This window comes from Macaca fascicularis, chromosome 1 (assembly GCF_037993035.2).
Source record: "Macaca fascicularis isolate 582-1 chromosome 1, T2T-MFA8v1.1".
Classification (NCBI taxonomy): Eukaryota; Metazoa; Chordata; class Mammalia; order Primates; family Cercopithecidae; genus Macaca; species Macaca fascicularis.
Genome location: NC_088375.1, coordinates 161,375,340 through 161,400,544, shown reverse-complemented (window position 1 = coordinate 161,400,544; position 25,205 = coordinate 161,375,340).

Sequence of the window (25,205 nt, the reverse complement as noted above, 5' to 3'; positions counted from 1 at the left end):
CACATAACTATTGAATACATATATTTTAAATGCTATTTTATTTTACTTTGCCGCTGATATAAAGTACTTTCTTGAAGAACATTTATCATGGAAAATATTTTCTCAATCATAAGAATACTTATTTTAAAGGTGGAATTGCAGTCAAAGGGAACTGTGATTTTCTCTGTCACTTCTTTTGAATAGTTTAGAATTGTGATTTATGCTGCTGCCAAATATCTAGACATTTCTAAAGCAAATCTTAGTTTTTCTAAAACAAAATGGTAACCGGTATAAATTAGTAATACTATTATAATTTATTATATTTCATATTTATTCTTGTTTATAATATTTATTTAATGAATTATCAGTGGTGACAGAAGACAATATCTAATACGAGATGACTTAGGAAGCACTTTGGTCTTTATGGTGTGGCCACACTTATAATGAGTGTCAGTGTGGTACAGTGGGAAGAACATGGAAATTTCACAAATAGTGTTTTAGTCCTTGCTCCAACTCTAGCTTACAATATTACTGATAAAAAAATTGTTGAGAGATCGTGCGTATCATTGGCCTGTTCCGTAAAATGCATAATAAGCATAAGTCATGTATAATAATAATAAAAAATAAATTGTTTTGAAAATTTCAAACTATTAAATACGAATGAAAAACATAATTATATATAATTTTTGAACACCAAAGTTATACTAATTTATTAGATTACATTTGTCTTTGATGACCTAGCTGATAGACTTTCCTTTTATAACATGAGCTATGATAAATTACTTTGGCATTTTTTTTTTCTTTGTACTACCATGTAACTCATAGGTACTAAATATATTCTATTGCTGACACCATACATTTCTGACAACAAATCACAAATATATGATATGTCTTTTAGGCATCAATGTGGTTATAGTTGTGAGCTTTTACACTTTTAAGTAGTTTTTCACTCATTTCTTAAGCAAATAAATTATGACTGACTTTTATGTGATTCACATCTGTTAGATAGAAAAGATGCAATTGTGAGTAGGAGGTCCTTAAATTACTTTTTGATAAAGACAAAGTAATTAGAATACTAGGTAAAAAAATACATGTTTGTAAGTAACTTCAGAGTAGGAAAAACGTTCCAAACCTATTAAAAACTATTAAAATCTGTGTTAGTTGTTAAATGGATTAATTGCTGAATGGCTGGAAGACTACTGACTGGGAGAAAGGAGCAGCTCATTTAGGATCTACTCATTCCTTTCAGATGTGAGTTGATGGTCACCTTGGTAAATACATAACATAGTGCATTGATATTTGGAAGGAGAAAGACACCTTATCTTTCACTTTAACAAGATGCCCTGTACCTGTATATTCTGATTTCTTAGGAAATTTTGCTATGTAATATAAGGAAGGCTATGCAACTCTCTGGGGGTATAAAATGATAATTTTAGTATTTAAAATCTCCCTCTAAATTAGGAATCCTTTGAACCTCCCATATCTATTCTCATGCATAAAGAACTTAAGAAATTGTCCTTTACTCTCAGACCTCTTTCTGCTTCATCTGAGTCTTTGAATTGCCTGTATCCTTGATATTAGTTAGTCAAGCTTAATGTGTGCAAGTTCAGTTTGACAATCTAATCATTGGTATAAATTCAGCTATATCATGTATGGATAGATAAAAAAAGAAAATAAAATAATTAAATTTAAGTGCCTCTTTGTACATAAAACAAGCAATCTTGTTTGTGTCTGTCTATGTGTGTCTGCATTGTTTGATATATGTTTTGACTACTTTCATTTGAATCTTTTTGTACTGCTATTTTATACATTCCCAAATGCATTTAGGGAAGATATTGAATCAAATTTCAAGTTCAGTAACATATATATAGATGTTCTGAACACATTTGTCTTAGAGACAGAAATGAAAATAAAGTGTTTCCTATTTGGACAAAATTCAGTCATCAAGATGTAAAATAGGTGGGACAGCCCACTCTTGCTGTGGGCCTCTAGGATCCTAGCTAAAAAAGATCCCACTACCTCCACAGATATGCCCAGAGACTAGGCAGAGACAGAACTCAAGCATGCAAGGAACCCAGAGGGGATTCTGGGAATAGGATAACTATGGTAGAGCATAGCCATATGAGCCTATATGTTTTATGTATGAGCCATATGAGGCTATCCCCCAAGGTTCCCCATCTTCCTCCAAATTGCTCTAACTCCAGCTTACTATGGGACAAAGAAAAAGCAGTGTCAACTTTCTTGCAAGGGCATTTCTGATCTGTAGGCTGTCCTGCCAACTAGTCCCTCCCAAGACCCCTGCCTGGTCATTCCCACAGGAATATGTACATGCAGCAGCCTCTGCTGTCCGCCTGAATGCATTGCAATTATCCCTACCTTAGTAATTCCTGGTGGCCTGAGAGTACTTCAGATCCCCCAACAAAGTTGGTATCCAAATACAAGAGCTTGGAAGGGAAGCCATGTACTGGTGCCAGCACTCTAGAGCACCAGTGTGCAGCTTAGGAGTGCCAAGCAGAGAGCTCTTGTCAGCACATGAGCACAGGTGGAGCTCCCACCCTCAGAACACTAAGATGGGTGAGATGTGTGGGCTTCTGGATTGGTCCAGAGGCAGGGCATTGTCTCCCACTGCATGGCCAGTCTAGGAAGTGTGTGACCTCTCTGCCAGTTGCAGCCTCCATCTGACAGAGCTCTGATAGCCCAGAACATCTCACAAAAGAAATACAGGCACAGCAATGGTGATCACAAGGGCCTCCCCAAAGCCTAGGAGCAGATCTGGCGGGGGATCATTTTTCTCCACCCTCAAAACTAAGCACTACTGCAAATGCAGCTGAGTAATGAGATATTTGCCTGCAATTACTCTTAAGCAAAATCTACTGGTTTTCACCTCAAATTACAACACCAAAATATTCTGAAATTATACACCACCTATGAAATGCAGGGCAAGAATCTACTCACAAATGAAGATCCTGCACAGAGCTGTATCCCTCTGAAAACACCCACAAATGAAACCAGTTGACTATTCTCAGATTACAATACAATTAAAGAAACACTAGATCTCTCAGACGAGAACAAATTAGCATTAGAATGCTGGCAATCCAAAAAGTAAGAGTGGCCCTTTAACTCAAGAAAAGCACACTAGCTCTCTAGCAGTAATTCTTAATCAGATTGAAATGACAGACATAGATATCAGAAAGTTCACTGAGATTCAGGATAATGTGGAAACCCAATCCAAGAAATCCAGTAAAATAATTCAAGAGCTGAAAGATGAAATAACCATTTTAAGAAAGAACAAAACTGAACTTCATGGAATTAAAAAATTTACAAAAAGAATTTTATAATTCTGTCAGAAAAATTAACAGCAAAATAGATGAAGCTAAGGAAAGAATTTCAGAGCTTAAAGACTGTTCCTTCAAATCAACTCAGATAAAAATAAAGAAAAAATAATCTTATAAAATGTACAAAAACCTTTAAGAAATATGGTATTATGTAAGGAGCCCAAACCTCTGACTCAGTGGCATTTCAGAAAGAGGAGAAAAAGTAAATGACTTGGAAAACATATTTGAGGATATAGTCCATGATAATTTCCCCAATTTAGCTAGAGAAGTTGACATGAAAATTTAATTAATGAAGAGGACATTAATGAGATACTATGCAAGACAACCATCCCCAAGGAAATTACTCATCCAGTTCACCAAGGCAAATGTGAAAGAAAAAAATCTTAAAGGCAGCTAGAGGGAAGGGATAAGTCATGTAAAAAGGGAATCCCATCAGGCTAGCAATGAACTTCTCAGTATAAACCTTAACAAGCCAAGAGAGATTGGGGACCTATTTTCACCATAGTTAAAGCAAAGAAATGTTAACCAATAATATCATATCCCATCAAATTAAACTTCATAAGTGAAGGAGAAATAAAATCTTTCTCAGACAAGCAAACGCTATTGGAACTCATTACCACTAGACCAGCCTTACAAGAGGTCATTAAGGGAGTGTTAAACAAGGAAAGAACGGTACCTGCTATCACAAAAAGACACTTGAGCACCTAGCCCACAGACACTATAAAGAAACTATGCAATCAAGTCTACATAATCAGAAAACAACATAATGACAGAATCAAATGACCATCAAATCAATGACAGAATCAAATCTTCACATATCAATACTAAACCTGAATGTAAATGATCTCAATGCCCTATTTAAAAGGCATTTTAAAAGGCATATAGTGGCAGCACAGATAAAAAGAGAAGACTTAACTGTCTGCTGTCTTCAAGAAACCCATCTCATGTGTAACAACACCCACCGGCTCAAAGTAAAGAAATGGAGAATGATCTACCATGCATACAGAAAAAAAGAGAGTAGAAGCAGCAATTCTTATATTTGAGAACCCAGACTTCAAACCAACACAATAAAACATTTAATTCAAAAATAAAACTAAGCTATTCTAAATATATATGTACCCAACATTGGAACACCCAGATTCATAAAACAAGTTCTTTTTGACCTACAAAAGGACTTGGGTAACTACATAGTAATAATGGGAGAGTACAACTCATCACTGACAGTGTTAGAGAGATCATCAAGGAAGAAAACTAACAAGGAAATTCTGTCTACTCAACTAAGTGAACCTGATAGACTCAACAACCCACCACAGAATACATTTTTTTTCTCTTCTGCAAAAAGAACATATTCTAAGATCAACCACATGTGTGGACATAAAATGAGTCTTAATAAATTCAAAACAATCAAAATCATATTAAATACACTCTCAGATAACAGTAGAATAAAAATGGAAATCAATACAAAGAAGATCTCTCAAAACTATGCAAATATATGGAAATTAAATTAAACAATTTTCTCCTGAATAACTTTTGGGTGAACAATGAAATTAAGGCATGAATATGAAATATTTAAAATTAATGAAAATAAAGAAATAACTTTTTTTTGAATCTTTGTGATGCAGCAAAAGCATTATTGAAAGGAAAGTTCATGGCACTAAACACCTTCATTTAATAGAAAGATCTCAGATTAACAATCTAACTTTATATCTAGAGGAACTAGAACAAAAGAGCAAACAAATCCCCTAGCTAGCAGAAGAAAAGAAATAACTAAATCTTGAAAGAACAACACAAATTTGAGATGCACAAATCCATACAAAAGTTGCATGAAACCAAGAGCTGGTCCTTCAAAAATAAATAAATAAATAAATAAATAAATAAATAAATAAATAAACAAGTTCACAGACTGCTAACTAGATTAGCAAATGGAAAAACAGAAAAGATCCAAATATGCACAACCAGAAATGACAAAGTTTACATGACAACCAATAGCGTAGAAATACAAAGATCCTCAGACTGTTTTGAACACCTTTATACACATGAATTAGGAAATCTAGAGGAAATGGATAATTTCCTGGAAATACACAAACTCCCAAGATTGAATCAGGAAGAAAGGGAAAACATAAACAGATCATCAACAAGTTCCAAAGTTGAATCAATAATAAAATCTCTGCTATCCAAAAAAAAAAATATTGGAACAGATGGATTAGCATCTGAATTCTACCAGACATACAAAGAAGAACTAGTTTCAATGCTACTGAAACATTTGCAAAAAATTGAAGAGGAAGAGCTCTTCCATACCTCATTCTATGAAGGCAGAATTATCATCAGCCTGATACCAAAATCTGGCAGAGACACAACAGTAAAAGAAAACATTAGACCAATAACCCGGATGAACATAGATGCAAAAATTGTCAACAAAATGCTAGCAAACAGAATTCTGAAATAATTCAAAAATTAATTCACTGCAATCAATTTCTGGGATGCAAGTTTGTTTCAACATATGCAAATCAATAAATGTCATTCACCACATAAACAGAATTAAAAATAGAAACCATATGATCATCTTAATAGATACAGAATAAGCTTTTGATAAAATCCAATATTCCCTCGTGATTAAAAACCCTCACAGACTAGGCATTGAAGGAACACACCTTAAAATAGTAAGAGTCATCTATGACAAACCCACAGCCAACATTATACTAAATGGGCAAAAGCTGCAACTATTTTCCTTGAGAACTGCAACAAGATACATATGACTGCTTTTGCCACTCCTATTCAACATAGTACTAGAAGTCCTAGCCAGAACAATTAGACAACAGAAATAAATAAAAGTTATCCACATAGGAAAGGAAGAACTCAAACTATATTGTTTCACTGGTGATATGATTTATACCTAGAAAACCCTAAAGATTCTGCCAAAAGGCTTCTAGAACTGATAAATGAATTTGGTAAAGTTTCAGATCAATGTACCCAAATCATTAACATTTATATATACCAATAAGTTTTTAGCTGACAGCTGAATCAAAAACACAATTCCATATAACATAGCTACAAAAAAGAAGTACCTAGGAATACAGCTAACCAAGGAGGTGGAAGATCTCTACAACAGAACTATAAAACACTGCTGAAAGAGATCAGTGATGACATAAATAAATGGAAAAGTATTCCATGCTCACTGGAACTGGAAGAATCAATATTGTTAAAATGGCCATAATGCCCAAAGCAATTTATAGGTTCAATGCCATGCCTACCAAAGTACCAACATCATTTTTTTCACAGAAATAGAAAAACCTATTCTAAAATGCATATGGAATAATAGAAGAGCCCAAATAGCCAAAGCAATCCTAAGCAAAAAGAGCAAAGTCAGAGGCATCACATTACCAGACTTCAAACTGTATTATAAGGCAGTTTGAACCTGACTTATAAACTAAAAAAAAATGATACTGGTACAAACACAGACACATAGACCAATGGAACATAATAGAGAACCCAGAAATAAAGCTATACACCTGCAACCATCTGATCTTTAACAAAGTCGATGAAAACAAGCAATGAGGAAAGAACTTCCTATTCAATAACTTGTGTTTGTATAACTGGCTAGCCACATATAAAAGAATGAAACAACTCCTACCTTTCAACATATACAAAAATTAACTCAAGATAGATTAAAACTTAAATGTAAGATATCAAGCTATAAAAATCCTAGGTGAAAATCCAGGAAATACCCTTCTCAAAAATGGGCCTTAGGAAATAATTTTCAGCTAAGTCCACAAAAGCAATTTCGACAAAAAGCAAAATTTACAAGTGAGACTGACTTAAACTAAAGAGATTTTGCATGGAAAAAAGAATTCCAACAGAGTATACAGAGAGATTACAGAATGGGAGAAAATATTCACAAACAGTGAACATCTAATAAAGGGCTAATATCCAGAACCTATAAGGAACTTCATCATCAAAAAACAAAAAACAATCCTATTAAAAATGGGCAAAAAACATGAACAGGCACTTCTCAAAAGAAGACATACAAGTGACCAACAAACATGATGAAATGGTCAACATCACTAATCATCAGAGAAATGCAAATCAAAACCACAATGAGACAGCATCTCACACCAATCAGAGTGGCTATTACTAAAAAGTCAAAAAACAACATATGCAAGTGAAGCTATGGAGAAAAGGAAACCCTTATATTGTTTTGGTGGGAATGTAAACTATTTCAGCTACTGTGAAAAGTAGTTCGGAGACATCTTAAATAACTTAAGAGAGAGATATCCTCAGACCCAGCAGTCCCAGTATTGTGTATATACACAAAGGAAAATAAATCATTCAACCAAATATTTTCATGCACAGTGCTATTCACAATAGCAAAGCCACAGAATCAACCTTCATGCCCATCAAATGGTGGACTGAATAAAGAAAATGTGGTACACATACACCATGGAATACTAAGCAGTCATTAAAAGGTATGAAATCATGTTCTTTGCAGCAACATTGTTGCAGTTGGATGCCATTTTCCTGAGCAAATTAAAGCATGAACAGAAAAACAAACAAACAAACAAACAATCATGTTCTCACTTTCAAGTAGGAGCTAAACATTGAGAGCACATGGATATAAAGGTGAGAACAATAGACACTGGGGGCTATTAGAAGGGAGAGGGAATTGGGGACATGGGCTGAAAAACTGCCTATCCAGTACTAAGCTCACAACCTGGGTGACTAGATTATCTGTACCCCAACCCTCCGCATCATGCAACACACCCATTTAACAAACCTGTACTTGTACACCCTGAATCTAAAATAAAAGTGGAAATTATTTATGAAAAGGTGTCTTCTTGAGAAAAATAGTTATCTTCGGTCTTTTTCATTAAAAGCAATAAACAAACAACTAGTAGCTCCAAATGAATCCTGTATTTATTTATCTTCATTTTCTTGCCTAGTTGCTGACAATTTTATACTGCTAAGAATTACACACTTCTGTGTTCTCACATACAACCAATTTGTACCACAATAAAGATTTCACATACTAAAATGAGAGAAGATATATATCATCTCTATCTCATTTTTCTTGATAAAACAAAAGATTGCAAACAATGTCTGTTCTCTTTAACTTATGACATGGGACAATTTTAAATATATCATTTCCAACTGCTTGTATATGTTATCCATGAAAGATATGCTTCTCTGTTTATTTTTAAATTTGTATACACTAAAGAATCTGCCAAAAATATTTGTATTACACCTCATATACCTTTCTAGACAATCTAGTTCCTACAAATGCCATTATGGAATTTTCTGAGTTTCTTCCTAGTAATAATACTAGTATTAACTAGTTAGGAAATAAGAAAAAGTAGCTAAAAATTTTAAGAAGTTTGCCTAGGTTTCAAAGTACAGAACGTTCTATTTAACTTAATTGTGAAGCTGTGCAAAGAGGATAATGTAAGTTTCTTAGTTGTATACTTTTAATACACTCAGTGTTTGTATTCTTTAATAATACCAGACCAGATCCCTAATTGAATATATGCAACAGCAAATTTTCTAGAAAATGTCCTCTATTTATTTACAGTATAAAGTAACTTTTCTTATTAAGTATTGTGAATTAAGGCTAAAATTAATTGTTCTTAAAACAATTTTTCTCAACCACTTCAAACTATTAAACATATCTCAATTAAAGATTATGAATTTCATCCTTTCTGAGCTCTCAACTTGCTTTGCTTTTGCTTTTTGTGTCCTGTATGACTGTTGAACTAAGAACTGTCTAATATTATGCCAACTGTTTTAATATAAAAGAGGCATTTTAAAATGTGAATAGCTTTAGTAAAATAATATAAAACACAGTCATTATTAGAATAAGTGTGCTTTTTCTGAACATGAATAATTTCTGGTACCTGCATAAAATGAATTCAATTTTATTGGTTGAATTTGTAGTTTCAAATATTAAGTCTTACCTGCTTCAAGTCACTCCATAACATGGATTCATGGGGATCTTATATGAATTTGAGGTACTGCTCAAATTTATGGTTTCATTTGTATAGGAGGAAAAATATTTTCCTTATCTTAAATAGAAGAAACATCTGTTGGTATGTCAAGTAGTTCATTCATATCCAAAAGAATATTCTTGCCTCAGAACTAAATTTTTAATTATTGGCTAAATATAGTCCTTTCTAGCCTAATTAAAAGATGAGAGTTGTACATATAAAAACAAAGATAATTTCAAAATTAATGAGAATTGTAATATATATTCTACTACAAACAATATTCATAAAGCTCCATGCATCTGCATAATTGGATCCTGGCAGATGAGGTATCTCTTTTTTCAATATCACTAAACATTCTTCAATGAAAGATTTATTTGTAATATTTCTAAATCAAAGATTTTATAAAGCATATATACTATTAGTTTTAAAATTATAGTTTGTGACCTGCCATCAATAGATTAACAAGAAGGTCATTCAAATAACAAAACCCAGCATTTTTTTACATACTGGGTATATCCTCCTTTTACTCTTGGCAACTGGTTGCTCATATATGCAAATAATATTCTATTTCCACTATTAACATTAGTTTATGATTTGTAATTATTAAAACTGCACTCATATTAACTATTGACTTCTATATTTGTTGATAAATATAATACCATTTTCATGTGTACCTTTTTATAGGAAATAAGTATATTGCCTATAAATATACATATTGCCTATAAAATGTAAACATAGCTAATAGAGAGACACACACAGACACAGACACACAAGCTCTCGGGTGCTGCATAATGATGTTTCAGTCAATGACAAACCACATTTAGAATTGTGATCCCCTAAGATTATATACCATATTTTTACTGTACTTTCTCTATGTTTAGCTATGTTAAGCTACACAAATTCTTGTTGTGTTACAATGGCCTACAATATTCAGTACAATAGCATGTAGCACAGGTTTGCAGCCTAGGAGCAATAGTCTATACCATATAGTTTAGGTGTGTAGTAGGCTCTACTATATAGGTTTATGTAAATACACACAATGACAAAATTGCCTAAGGACCATGTATTTCTCAGAATGTATCCTTGTCATTAAGTGATGCATGACTGTGCGTGTGTGTGTGTGTGTAACACAGTCACTAAAATGTTGGTGTATTGGTAGGTTTTATATACACATATATATAAATGTGTATGTATGTATCTTCATGTTTTATATATACATATATAAAGGCATATATAAATATGTGTGTGTGTGTGTGTGTGTGTGTATAAACCTACCAATACACCAACATTCTAGTGTGGTACTGCAGATTAAATAGTGAACAATGGGGCTTCAAATAGGTTTTGGTAGTAGATCAATGAATTAATTCATTAGCACATGAGATGCACTGGTGAAATAGAAAGCTTAGCTAGCCAAACATTGTTCAACAGATTTTTATCACAAAAAGTGAAAATGTAACAAAATGAGTATTAGCCAGTCTCTACAGTTGTCCCAGCCAATAATTCTATAATCTCTTAAGTCTTATACAGTAAGCATAAGGTTTCAGAAATTAGTCTGTAACTTACTTAATAATAAAAAACCCCACAAATCATATAGAATATTTCATGCATTCACTTTAAATTTCCTATCATGTAATTACACATGAACATTTTTATCAAAGTTTGTTGTAACATTATTCATATATTTTAGTGAATTAAATAAATAGATTTTTATTATAAAGTTTGTGCCTGATCCTGCAAGTGAAAATGCATTTAGTAAATAGCTAAAGTAGAATCTTGATTACAAACTTTACTTTCTGTTTCTCAAAACACCATAGGTTTCTCAAGCAATTGTTTTTCCTCAGCTGGTTTGAAATGATGTGGTGAAAGATGTTATCATATTCATATTTTTTCATATATAAAGCCAGGAGTAATTGACTCTGTTTTGTGGAAGATGATGTATTCACCATCTCTTATTTTGTTATCACCGTCATCTGATGGTTTGTTTTGTGAAAAAGGCAAAGTGCAGCCGTCTCAAATGTGAATTACAGTATAAAGGGTCATAGAGACTTCATCTTGGATAAAATATGTATCTAATAAAGTTGAATAAGATTTTTTTTTAGCTTTCCCTTTGTGTGCTTATGCCCAGGCAGATACCAAATTATAATTCTGGATGGTTATTTAATTTTTTTTTCAGAGAGTATCTCTGATTTTCCCAGTGCAAGAGGTGTACGTTGCTAACACTGGGAGGTGCATCAATTCTGTCAGAATATCAGAGTTGACTTAATATGATTTTTCCCTCACTCTCTCTTCCTCTTTCTTTTAACTTAGGGAAGGCCAAATATTTTCAAATTTAGTTATTCTCCTATTTATGTTTGCCAGAAAAATCAAATGAAAATGCATTGGAAAAACAGAAGAGCACCTGAAATAAGAATAGAAAAAAAGATATTATAAATTATCTCCCGGAAAGAACGAACTGGTTAAAATGAATTAACCACCTTGGACTGTAATCTTCACAGCAGTTGAAAGTTGAAAATTTGAAAATTTCTGGTAATCACATCTTAATCTATGTATTTGTAGATATATATCTACATATGTAGGTATATATATTTCTCTCTATATAGATAAATGTTACATATGTAAAATAATATATGATACAATCTAGTATATATTCTGTATAAATAAATGCATATATAAAATTCTAAAAATGTCAATAATACTATTTTTACTCTACATTTTGCAAAATCAAAATAAACGTACTTTCATTAGCAGTAGTTTCTTTGAGGACAGGGACTGCATTATGGCTCAGTGTCTATGTGCATCTAATACTTGACAAACCACTAGTTTCTGAAATGTTTTCTTTTTTTCTTTTTCTTTTTCTTTTTTTATTTTAAACAGAGTCTTGCCCTGTCACTCCGGCTGGAGTGCAGTGGCGCGATCTGGGCTCACTACAACGTCCGCCTCCTGGGTTTAAGCGATTCTCCTGCCTCAGCCTCTCGAGTAGTTGGAACTATAGGCGCGTGCCACAACGCCCGGCTAATTTTTTGTATTTTTAGTACAACCGGTGTTTCACTGTGTTAGCCAGGATGGTCTGGAACTCTTCTTGATCTCATAATTCGCCTGCCTTGGCCTCCTAAAGCGCTGGGATTACAGGCGTCAGCCGACGCGCCTGGCCGAGATGCTTTCTTGGAACGTAAATTTCTCTCTCCTCTATATCCTAATGGCTTCTGTTCTAGTTCAAGAAGTCATCCTTTCTTTACCAGACTGGTGGTTTTGCAGTGACTTTTTAAATGACAGTAAATATACTAAAGTATTACATTAAAAATCCCACTTTCTAGATTCCAGACCTTCAATGGCAGATGGTTACGTTCCTTAACACTATTGGTAAAGTCCTCCAGTAATTGTAGTTTATCTTATTCATTTTTTCAACAAACATTTTTGATATTTTACATGCCAGATAATATGATTACTTTATGACACTTACTGTATTGTAGTAACATAAACTATACCACAATATTTCACACTTCTATGCCATTCTGTATTTAAGTTGGGGTAAAATTCACATAATATATAATTCACCATTTTGACCATCTTATAGCACACAATTCAATATCTTTTAGTACATTCACAAGGTTGTATGACTATCACACATATCTATTAACAGAACATTTTACCACCTGAAAATGAAACCTCATACCCACTGATAAATCATTCCTCATTCACCACTCTCCCAGGTTCTGGCAACCACTATTATACTTTCTTTCTCTATGGATTTTTCTATTATGGACATTTTATATAAGTGATATGTTACCTCTTGAACCTGGCTTCTTTCACTTAGCATAATGATTTTAAAGTTGGTCCATGTTGTAGTATCAGTACTTTATTACCTTTTATGGCTGAATAATATTCCTTCGTATGTACATGTCATATTTTGTTCATTCATTCTGCAATTGGTAGACACTTGAGTTGTTGTTTCTACTCTTTGCCTTTTATAATGTTCATCTTTCTTTATAAAAACCTTGTCCAACATTGTTTTTAGATCTCTCTTGCATATTTATAAAGGTATAAACATAACTTCCCATGAAGCTTTTCTTTAAACTTGAAAATACTTCTTTTTTCTTATCATGATATTATGTTAAAGTTGCATAATTTTTAGTCTATGAATATGTTATAAAGTTGAGAAATATTTACTTGTCTTGTAATTGCATAATATGTGACATCTATTTATATTTATAGTTTAACCACTTATTTCTAAAATAAAGCAAGGAGACTGAAGTAATTAAGAAACTGATTAGGAAGGTACAACAGCAAAATAAAAGTTGATACATATATATATATATCAATTTATGATCCATGCAAAACTCTAGTAGGTCAGAGAATTTATTTAAATGATTATTATGTTTTTCACTGTGGTTCAGCAGTTGAGATAGAGAATGTTTTCTTAATATAAATGTCAGGCTATTGGGATTACATATTATTCACAATTTACATGTTTCAAATGCCACAATTCATTGAGTATTTTCTATATGTAAGAAAGCAATAGAAAATATAAAATTTTGCTTTGAGACAGCAACAATAAATAGAGATACTATTTACCAGGAAGGATGTGAGAGAAAATGGAAGAGAATAAAGCTGAAGCCCATAATTTCAAGATGCCTTTACAACTTCAGTTCATGTCATTTAAAAGTACAGTGAGCAATTAAAAAAAATAACATTGTGCATAATTTTAGAAAACATGAAAAAAGCTACACGTGTTTTCTTACTGCAACTTCAATAACGTGCACATAGGAAAAGAAGTTACAAGCTAAGAAAAAATGAGTTTGATAAAATATATGCAGCAATTTTTATGTGTAATTATTTTTAATTTGAGACTATTTCAAATCTTTCTTTTGGTCACTCACCAAGCATTTCCAAAACCGGACTGTTTTCTTGAGCATTTAATAAAGAAAAACAATTTGCTTTTAAATGTGTAAAACATGTTTTCCTGACTGTGTATTCATGCTGTTTCCACAGAAATAAGCTTTTCCTTAACTCTGTGTTAACAACAGTGTCTGAACTTGAAATACAATTGATGACATTGCTCTATAATACCTATGAATCTACTACAAAGGTTAATCTCAAGAACTTGAAGATAAATATACATCATTTTATTTCAGTTAAAATGCATCATATGTCTCCTGTAAGTCATGTGTCCTGCTATAATAAATGCCCATTCCGGAAATGTGTTTGGTCATTGGAATTAAATAGTACTAATTTAAAGGGAGAAAATCAAGCCAAATTCAGATTTCTGAAAGAAAGTGATGGATTCTACTAATAAATTTTTGCTAAATTAAAATTGTTTTCTATTAAGAGAAAAATATTATTACTCTATTATCCTAAGTTAATAGAGCTTGTAAAATTTTCCAAAGGTACTCCCTTTTCAGAACATCCATTACTAAATATTATCATTCATATGGTACTAAAGTTGAAACAATTTACTCTTGACTATATTGCTCTATTAAAAATAAAGGCTTCATGTAAAGTTTTGGCTCTTGATATATACAATGCAAGTTTTCTTTATAAGTGTTCTGGTAACTTGAGGGAAGAATTGACCAAGAAGGTAAATTCCCATACAAAACAGGGAGATGTTAAACCTTTGTCATCCAGGTCTCTTTAGGATAGAATGGAGTATTACTTTGCTGCTGCAGTGTTAAATACAAGTCAAATTAATATGACAAAATCTAAAATCAATTGAAAGCCAAAACCAAGCCTAGAGCCAGGCTCAGAGTTCTTTCATTTAATCTAAATGTTTTGAATATTTATTATGCAACAGTCTTTTTCGGTGGTCTTTAGTCTGAACAAGCACTTGTTAGAGAATTTAAAACTAACACTGTTACCAAAACACCAGGGTTTGGTCTAGGTCCTGTTGCTCACTGCACAGAAAGCCAATCACTAAGATAACAAGTATTGCCAAGCAAGAAGGCTGTCACCAGGTGCTGCAGTGGAGGAGATGGAATCTCAGTCTCCCTGATCAACTAGAACCAGGGGTTTATGTAGCAGAGAAGAAATGTAACAATATGTAAGGAAACAGGAGTTTGGGAAGGGCAATGAAGCAATCAAGGTGAATGAGGCCTCCAGAATCAGATATGGTGATCTGGTTTCAGATCTTTGATCCTTTTTGTGAGAGGCCTGAGGGTTGTTTCCTGGAAGAAGGAACTCAGATAAAACAAATATAAGTTTTAAGCTTTAACAGCAGAAGGGTCCAAAAGCAACATTATTCTTGAAATAGGTTATCTTTGCTAGAAAAATTTTGAAAACTTAATCACTGCTTCATTACCCTAGCCCAAAAGTTATCAACAAAGACATCTATGGGGTTTTTTTTTTTTTTTCAAGTAACTCTCTCTGTAACTGATATTTTATATTCATGAAAGTAAAGTCCCTAAATATGTCAGCTAATCAGAGGAAAAATTTCAATTCCAGATCCACCTTAATAACAACAACTTGTTTCCCCTTATTTCTTTGCTTCCTTTTCTCTCCTTCCTTTCCTTTCTTCTTTTCTTTCTCTCTTCTTTCCTTCCTTGCTCGTTTCCTTTTTCTTTCTTTATTCTTTTATTTATTTTACTATGTTGTTGTTGAGGTGAATGAATGACTTTTCTCAGAGGGACCCTCTTGGTTTAGATCTAAATCCTGTATAACCAAGATGGAGGTAAAACTCTGTTTCTTTAAAGTTGTTTTTGATCTTATATTTATTTATTTTTTTCTATTTTGTACCACACAAAATGTGGGAATTTGGTGTGTTAAGAATTTTCACATAATATTGAGAGATGAAGCAGGCTGGGCTTCTGGGTCAGGTGGGGAGGAGAACTTTTCTGTCTAGCTAAAGGTTGTAAACACACCAATCAGCACTCTGTGTCTAACTAAAGGTTTGTAAATGCACCAATCAGCACTCTGTAAAAATGCACCAATCAGTACTCCGTGTCTAGCTAAAAGTTTGTAAATACAGCAATCAGCACTCTGTAAAAACACACCAATCAGCGCTCTGTGTCTAGGCAAAGATTTGTAAATGCACCAATCAGTGCTTTGTAAAAATGCACCAATCAGCACTCTGTGTCTAGCTAAAGGTTTGTAAACCCACCAATCAGCACTCTGCAAAATGGACCAATCAGCAGGATGTGGGTGGAGACAAATAAGGGAATAAAAGCTGGAACCGAGCCAGGAGTGGCAACCTGCTTGGGTCCCCTTCCACACTGTGGAAGCTTTGTTCTTTCTCTCTTTGCAATAAATCTTGCTGCTGCTCACTCTTTGGGTCCACACTACCTTTATGAACTGTAACACTCACCGTGAAGGTCTGTGGCTTCAGTTCTGAAGTCAGCAAGACCATGAACCCACCAGAAGGAAGAAACGCTGAAAGCATCTGAACATCTGAAGGAACAAACTCCGGACACACCATCTTTAAGAACTGTAACATTCACTGTGAGGGTCCGTGGCTTCATTCTTGAAGTCAGTGAGACCAAGAACCCACCAGAAGGAATAAATTCTGGACACAATATGTTCCATTAGCCTTATCAATTATACTACTTACATAATTTAGCCACCTTTTTCCCCTCAAAATGGAAGAGGCTTAGCAATTTTTAATATCTTGCCTAACATTTAGCTTCAAGTAGGCAATTTCAATCTGCCCTATCTTTTTCGCTTTGGCAAGCCTTAAAGCTATTACAATAATTACTATTTAGTGCATATATCAGAAATAAATGTCCCCTATTGATTTAGTAACAGCTGCGAGTATTGAGTACTTTTTTTGTTTGTTTGTTTGTTTGTTGAGATGGAATCTTGCTCTGTCGCCCAAACTGGAGTCCAGTGGTGCGAGCTCGGCTCACTGCAAGCTCCACCTCCTGGGTTCATGCCATTCTCCTACCTCAGCCTCCCGAGTAGCTGGGACTACAGGTGCCTGCCACCACACCCAACTAATTTTTTGGATTTTTAGTAGAGATGTGGTTTCACCATGTTAGCCAGGATGGTCTCAATCTCACCTCATGATCTGCCTGCCTCGGCCTCCCAAAGTGCTGGGATCACAGGCGTGAGTCACCGTGTCAGGCTGTATTGGGTACTTTCTGTGAGACATATGGTCTGCTAAATATAGTACTTCTATATAAGTATAAAATTTTCTATTCTTATAATATATGTTTATACTTATATGTGTATACTTATAAAATCCTCTTAGTACCTCTGTGAGGTATCAGTTATTAAAATCTGTTTAAAGATTAGGAGCCTCAGTCACAAAGGGGATAATTTTCTAAATTTTTAAGAAGCAGAAAAAATTGGGGGCCTATATTAAGCTCACATATCTCTAGTTTGAATTTGTATTCAGTTTTATTACTTTCTAGCATCTTGTTTAATTCCTGGCAGATAGTAGGCACTCAAATTAGACCCATCATTCCTCATAGAATCAAGTAAATTGCCTAACACAAAGGACCCCAAAATGGGTGGAGTGGAATGCTTGCTTCATTCTAAGATATTTGTTTAAAAATATTCTGAAGAAAGTATACGGAGATAATTTCTAACTCGTGATGAAAGAAAATACTTCTTTCAAAGCCAGGAAAATTTAAATTTTATTTCTAAATGGAGAAAGGATAATATCCATTTTACCAGAAGTTGGATAATTACCTGACAAAGATGACAGTGATTCTAACTCCCACAAAATGGTTTTTGTTTTCAGAGATCCAAAGAAGACAATTAATCTGCTTAAAAAAAATAAAAAAATTTCAATGTGTTCTGTTGTACTACAACACCGCTACTGCTATTTTACATGCAGAAGCTGAAAGATGCCTAATTCATTTTATTCCACTCTATTTTTAAATTTGAGTAAATCTTTTGTATACTCTGATTTTAAAGCCTTCAAATGTTATTAAATATAAAAATTACACAAATATTCTCTTCTGACCAAAGATTACATAGAAAATATGTAGAATTGGCTCTGTAAACAGGAAATCTGTATTCCAAGGACTAATTCCATTGCAGGAAAATGTTTTATATAGTAATAGAATATAAACTTCGGGACCAGGCTAGGATTTGAATTACAGTGTAGGGGATAAATTTGCAGAGGTACTCAGATAATAATAATGCCCTTACTTTGCCAGGCCCTTAGATAAATAGGGTCCAGCCCTCTGAATTTAAAGTGTAACTTTTCTCAGTCACAAGAAATTAGATACTGATCATTACGTACACATCATGGCCTTAATGGTTTCAACATATATGTTCTATTATCAGTAGGCTGCCAGATAAATTGTAGAGCACCCAGTTAAATTTAAATTTCAGATCAACAGTTTACAATTTTTAGTATGTGTCCCCAAATCATTAACACATTGATCCGGATATCCAATCCAGTACTGGGGGAAATATTTATACTAAAAAATTCAGCTGTTGATCTGAAATTCAAATTTAACTGAATACCTTGTATTTTTGTTTGCTAAACCTAGCAACCCTAAATATGATAACCCTTTTTTTTTTTTTTTTTTTTTTTGAGACCGAGTCTCGTTCTGTCACTCAGGCTGGAGTGTAGTGGTGTGATGTTGGCTCACTGCAACCTCTGCCTCCCGGGTTCAAGCAATTCTCCTGCCTGCTGAGGCAGAAAGTATATGGAGACAATTTCTCCGTATACTTTGGGAGTATATTTAATACTCCCAAGTAGCTGAGATTACAGACGCCTTCCACCACACCTAGCTAATTTTTGTATTTTTAGTAGAGACGGGGTTTCACCATGTTCGACAGGCTGGTCTCGAACTGCTGACCTCGTGATCTGCCTGCCTTGGCCTCCCAAAGTGCTGGGATTACAGTCATGAACCACCATGGCCTGGCAGAGAGTTTTTTGTAAAAAGGAATCCAACAGAGTTTTCAGGTAGAGATGAAAAAAATTCAGAGGTTAAGATCTAATATCTTAACATTTAAGTGGCGATATTTTGCCTATAAAACCGAGAGATAAAATATAAACTTTAAATATGAAAGATTGTATAGATTTTTTTTTCAACTGGACAAAACTTTAAACAAATGCTATTTTCTTTGTGTGTTTATGAGCGTGAGCACACATATGTGCATAAGCGTAATCTTAATATGCTCAATTTCACTTTCTGAAAACATCAGTGCTAACATGAGCTAAGAGAGCATTAAATGTTCAGTCCTGAAAACATTCCAAAAGTAAAGCTGTATCACTTCTTAGAGGATACTAAGAAATCTGTATTTTGAGGTTTAATAATAGTAACTCACAGTTTGCAATATGGAAAAATATATATAAATTATATTTTGACAATTGCTTGCCACTTCAACTTTTAAAACTTATTTTTTCACTATGGAAAATAAGTGTCTATTAATAGTATAATTGTCTTTGATTCAAAGTGAAGAAATTGAGAATGAAACAGATGTCTGCAAAGTAATCCCTACATAGTAGAATTCAAAATCAATATTCAAAAAGGAAATCTTGAAGTTTTAAAAAATATAATAGTCAGCTGGGTGTGGTGGCTCACACCTATAATCCTGACACTTTCGGAGGCCGAGGCGGGTGGATCACGAGGTTAGGAGTTCGAGACCAGCCTGGCCAACATGGTGAAACCCCATCTCTACTAAAGATACAAAAAATTAGCCGGGCATGGTGGCACATGCCTATAATCCCAGCTACTTGGGAGGCTGATGCAGGAGAATCACTTGAAACCAGGGCAGGTGGAGGTTGCAGTGGGCCGAGATTAGGCCATTGCACTCCAGCCTGGATGACAGGATGAGATTCCATCTCATAAAAAAAATATATATACACACACAAATATATATATATATATGTATGTATGTGTGTGTATATATGTTATATATAATAGTCAAAAGATATCTGGCTTACAAATTTAAAAATATAATTTCTAGTATTTATCTCAAAATTGTAAATAAACAAAAATTTTGTTGATGTATACTAACATTGTAATGTGAATAGTTATGAGTTTTATTATCTTTAATTACATATGTTCTATTTCAAATTCAAATCTGACTCCACCTTTAAATGGTAGTTATAGGAAATTTTCAACTGGCGTATTAAAACAACAAAATAATCATACTATGCCGTGATTAATATTCTATAATCAAATGACAAACATTGCTGGAATTGTCCACTATATTACCTATACAGTTTATGTGATGTATAGCTTGTGAATGTCTTTTTAAAAAGGTAATGTGAAATGGGAAATACATATGAGTTTTACTTTGCTCTCAAGAGGAATTTGTTTCTTCTGTAATCTGAGTAAAATTATTTCATATCAAATGTTTATGTTTCTTTTATGAATCTATTTTATTTGGTCACGTATTCAAAGTGTTGGCCAAGTATTTTAATGAACATGAGAAAACTGTTGCTTTTCCAATTTATGGCATTGTTATGCATGTGACAGTATCTGGAATTCTGCCACTAAATTGAGCCTATTTGACTTTTCACTATCAAGGTTATGTTTCCTAGTTCTAGACTCAAGTGCTTGCACGTAACCCAGATTTTCTACCACATATGGAGATAATTCGTATTTTTCGGAGAATCTAGAAATGATGACCCAATACACTCTCTGACAATGTTCAAACTTTTTTCTAGTCAATTTCAATGCTAATACCTAATTATCTTAAAACCAGGAGATGATTTGGATAAATATCTTGAATAAAGCCTTTTACAAGTTTGTATAATTTTAAAGTTAATTTAATTATTAGAAATTTTGCAGTTGATTAGGGTGCTTAGTCACTTGAAATAAAAAGCAGCATTTCACCAGTGTTTATTTAAAGAAAATAAATTAATTCTGCCAATTTGTCAGTTGCTTTCTTCTAAGAAGTTTAAGACAACTAACTTGTGAAAAGTTAATATATAAACTAATTGAATTCAAGTTACTAGAAATTTTTAAATTGTAATTTAAAGAATCAGAATTAGCTTCGCAAATTCTGTTACTATTCAGTTCAGAAGCCTGCCCCCATGGCTAGTATCAAACGAGTTAATTTTTTCTCTAACTTTCATTTTTGTCCACCCACTGCCACAGCCTTTTCATCATAGCTATGACACAATGATGACAAAATTAGTTTACAGCTGACTTTTTTTTCAGTTCATCAACTCATCAGTGGTTTCATTTTCATCATTTTAATACATAAATACTTTACGTAACAGGATAAATCTGATATCACTATACTTCTACTTGAATGCTCAAAAGAAAAAAAAAAGGAATTCAGAATATATACATTAAAATGGGTACAAAAATGAGTAAAAAATCTTGAAAGAAGCTAGAGTGGCTACCAATTCAACATTATTCTATGAAACCTTAGCAAATTATTATTTTCTGAGCATTTAAACATCAACTGTCAGATATACTTAATGATAAATGTGACAACGAATGTTTCCTTTTTCAAATATTGGTGTTAATCTTTGATTATATTTTTGCATAAGCATACATTTGGGATTTTTTGGACTGTTTATGTCATTGATTATTTTCCTGAACTTAAAAATAACATCAAAAATGTTGATCTTTAATTATACTAAGGAATCAATAGCCGTAGAGTATGTAGAGGTGTACTCCAAGATAAAGTTTATAGAATGTATGTTTGTGACGTAGAATGTACTATTTTTATTGAATTTACAATGTTTATTAAGCATCTATTCTGTACAGTACATTCTGTCTTTACTTAGTCTTATGTTAAATAACCACTTCTCTCAAAAAGTAACAAATTAAGAATTACAGCAAAGAATGTATTTGCACGATATGGGTTTTATTAAATAAGAAATGAAATGATTGTTCTTAAATATACCATGAGCATTGTAAAAATATTTATGAAATAAAATAATACATTAAAAATAAAACGAAAGCACCTATATCTCTTTCAGAGATATCTATATTAACATTTCAGTGTACATTCTTATAAGCATTTAAGAGTGCATGTGTTTGTGTGAGTATGTGTGACAAAAGAAGTTTTTGTTTGTTTGTTTTGTTTTTGTTTTTGCTTTTGTTTTTTTTTTGAGACGGAGTCTCTCTGTGTCGCCCAGGCTGGAGTGCAGTGGCGCGATCTCGGCTCACTGCAAGCTCCGCCTCCCGGGTTCACGCCATTCTCCCGCCTCAGCCTCCCGAGCAGCTGGGATTACAGGCGCCCACCACACGCCCGGCTAGTTTTTTGTATTTTTAGTAGAGACGGGGTTTCACCATGTTAGCCAGGATGGTCTTGATCTCCTGACCTCGTGATCCGCCCACCTTGGCCTCCCAAAGTGCTGGGATTACAGGCGGACAAAAGAAGTTTTACAGTCATTTGCTGCATAACAATGTTTTGGTCAATGATGGACCATGTATAGGATAGTGGTCCCATAAAATTATATTACCATATTTTTACTCTACCTTTTATGTTATCATTGCATTACAGTTGCCTACAGTGGTCCATACAGTAACATGCTGTAAAGGTTTATAGTCTAGAAGCAATAAGCTGTATCATATATCCTAGGTGTGTAGTAGTCTATACCATCTAGGTTTAGGTAGATATACTCTGTAATGTCAGCATAATGACAAAATCATCTAATGATGCATTTCTCAGAATACATTCCCAGTGTTAAGTGATGCACAACTATATATTATTTATTCTGCTTTTAATGTAAAAATTTAAAACATTATGCCTAAAATTACCCTGGTTAAACCAACAATGACTAAGGGAGATATGTTAATTTATTATGTGCTGTTTTAGCACTGGTAATTAATGTGGAAATCTAGAACCTTGGAAATTAATTTTAAATTTTTCATGTGCCTTGCATTCATATGATATCTACATACTAATGCTTTGAAAACCACTATCAAAATTTATTTAAATAATCTATTATTGAATAGTCTGTTAAATACTAATTAAGCACTTACTGTAAGTCAAGCATTGTTCTGAATATTGGGGTTGCCTGGGCATGAGAAGTGAGATCAGTTAAGACATAACTGCAACTGTTTAGGAGATATATGATGACAGGAGTAGAGGTGTTGACTAGTGTTTAGGTAATGGGCATATATTTTTTCAAGTACATTCACATATTGAAGAATCTACAATAAAAACACAGATATTTTGTTCTAAGTTCAATACGTTTCTAAAATATATACAGTCTTCTAAACAACATCCCCATCAAGGAAAACTTTATGTCATCCAAAAAGTTCTCTCTCTATTTATGCATGGTGATCACTACTACCCATCTTTCGACAATATAGAAAATTGTTGTTGTGATTTTTGTCATCATAATTCAAATTAGCATTTTCTATACCTGAACCTCATATAAATAGAATCGTATAGCATGCTCTCTTGTATCTGCCGTCAATAACACTATATTGTTTCTGAGATTCATGTATATCATTGTGTGTTACAGAGGATTGTCCCTTTCACTTCAAAGAAGTATCCCATTGTATAAATGTAACACAATTTCTTTATACATTACTTTGGTGATGAACATGTGGGTTTATTTCTACGTCATGGAGTACATGTATGTGTCACTATATGAGAAGGTGCCAAACATTTTTCCAAATTCCTTGTAAAATGTTAGAATGTGAGGTTTTCAGTTGCTACCCATCCTCACTAAAACTTAGTATTCGGTCTTCGTTTTAATGTTTATAATTCTATCGGGAGTGCAATGGTATCACATTGTGGTTTTAATCTGCATTTCCTAGAAGCTAAATTATGTTAAGCACATGTTCATTTGCTTTTAGATATTCATATATATTCAGTGGGCAGAGTTCAGTTTAGTCTTTTGTACATTTTTATTGGATTGTCTCTTTATTGGCTGTTGATTTATAGAAGTTGTTCAACACTATGGATGTAAGTCCTATGTCAGATATATATATCATAAATATTTTCTTCTAGGTGATGCCTTACTTTTTCATTTTTAAGGATGACTTTTGATTAAGTAAAAGATACGAAGTTTTTCATGATTGCTTATTTTTTTTAGTAAATTTATTTTTTAGGAATAATTTTATCTTTACATAAAAACTGCAAAGACAGCTTAGAGAGTTTCTGGATAACCCTCACCCATTAAGACATTAATTTTAATGAATTAATGATGATTAGAAATACCTCATAAGATAACCTCGCCAACCCAAATGTCATAAAATATACTTTATGCTTTATTCCAGAAGCATTAATATTTTAAGATTTTAATTTAAATCCGTGATTTGTCCTGAATTAATTTTGTTAGCATGTGGAGTTTACTTTTTCTAGGCAGGATCTCATTGTTCCAGCACCATCAGTTGAAATGATATTCTCTTCTGTATTGAATTCTTTGGGACCTCTGATGGATATTGATGATGAATGAATTGCATCAATAAAAGATTTTGGACAGTTCTAACCTTTTAATACTGTTTTCCAATACATAAACATTATATAGTTCTCTAATTTTAAGGTTTTCTTTATTCTGTATCTGCAATTGTACGTCATTTTCAGCATTGAGTTTCTTTTTACACTGTTGGCTAAATTTATTACTAAATATTTTACTTTTATGCTATCAAATTTTGTTTTTTCATGTTTGTTTAAATACAAATTATGTGCCTTAAACTTCATCCTTTTAAAAGTATATTAATTAATTAGTTTTGAAACATGTAAAAAGTCCTGTAGTTATGAACAAAATCAAGAAAATGAATATTTAGATCACTCTCAAAAGATTATTTGAGTCCCTTTGAAGCCAGTTTTCTTCTCCAACCCCCAGCACATAAAAATGGCTCTGCTTATTGTCATTATAGTTTTATATTTTCTAGAGTTTTAATATAACTGGAACCTTATGTAGCCTATTAAGAATCTTTAGGGAATTAACTATGTTGTTTATGTATTAGCAACTCATTTTCATTACTGAGTTGCATTCCATGGATGTACCATAATTTTTTATTGAGTAGTTGATGGAGACTGGTTTTTAATTACTATGATCAGAACAGTTTGGAAATTTTACATGCATGTATTAGTGGGAACC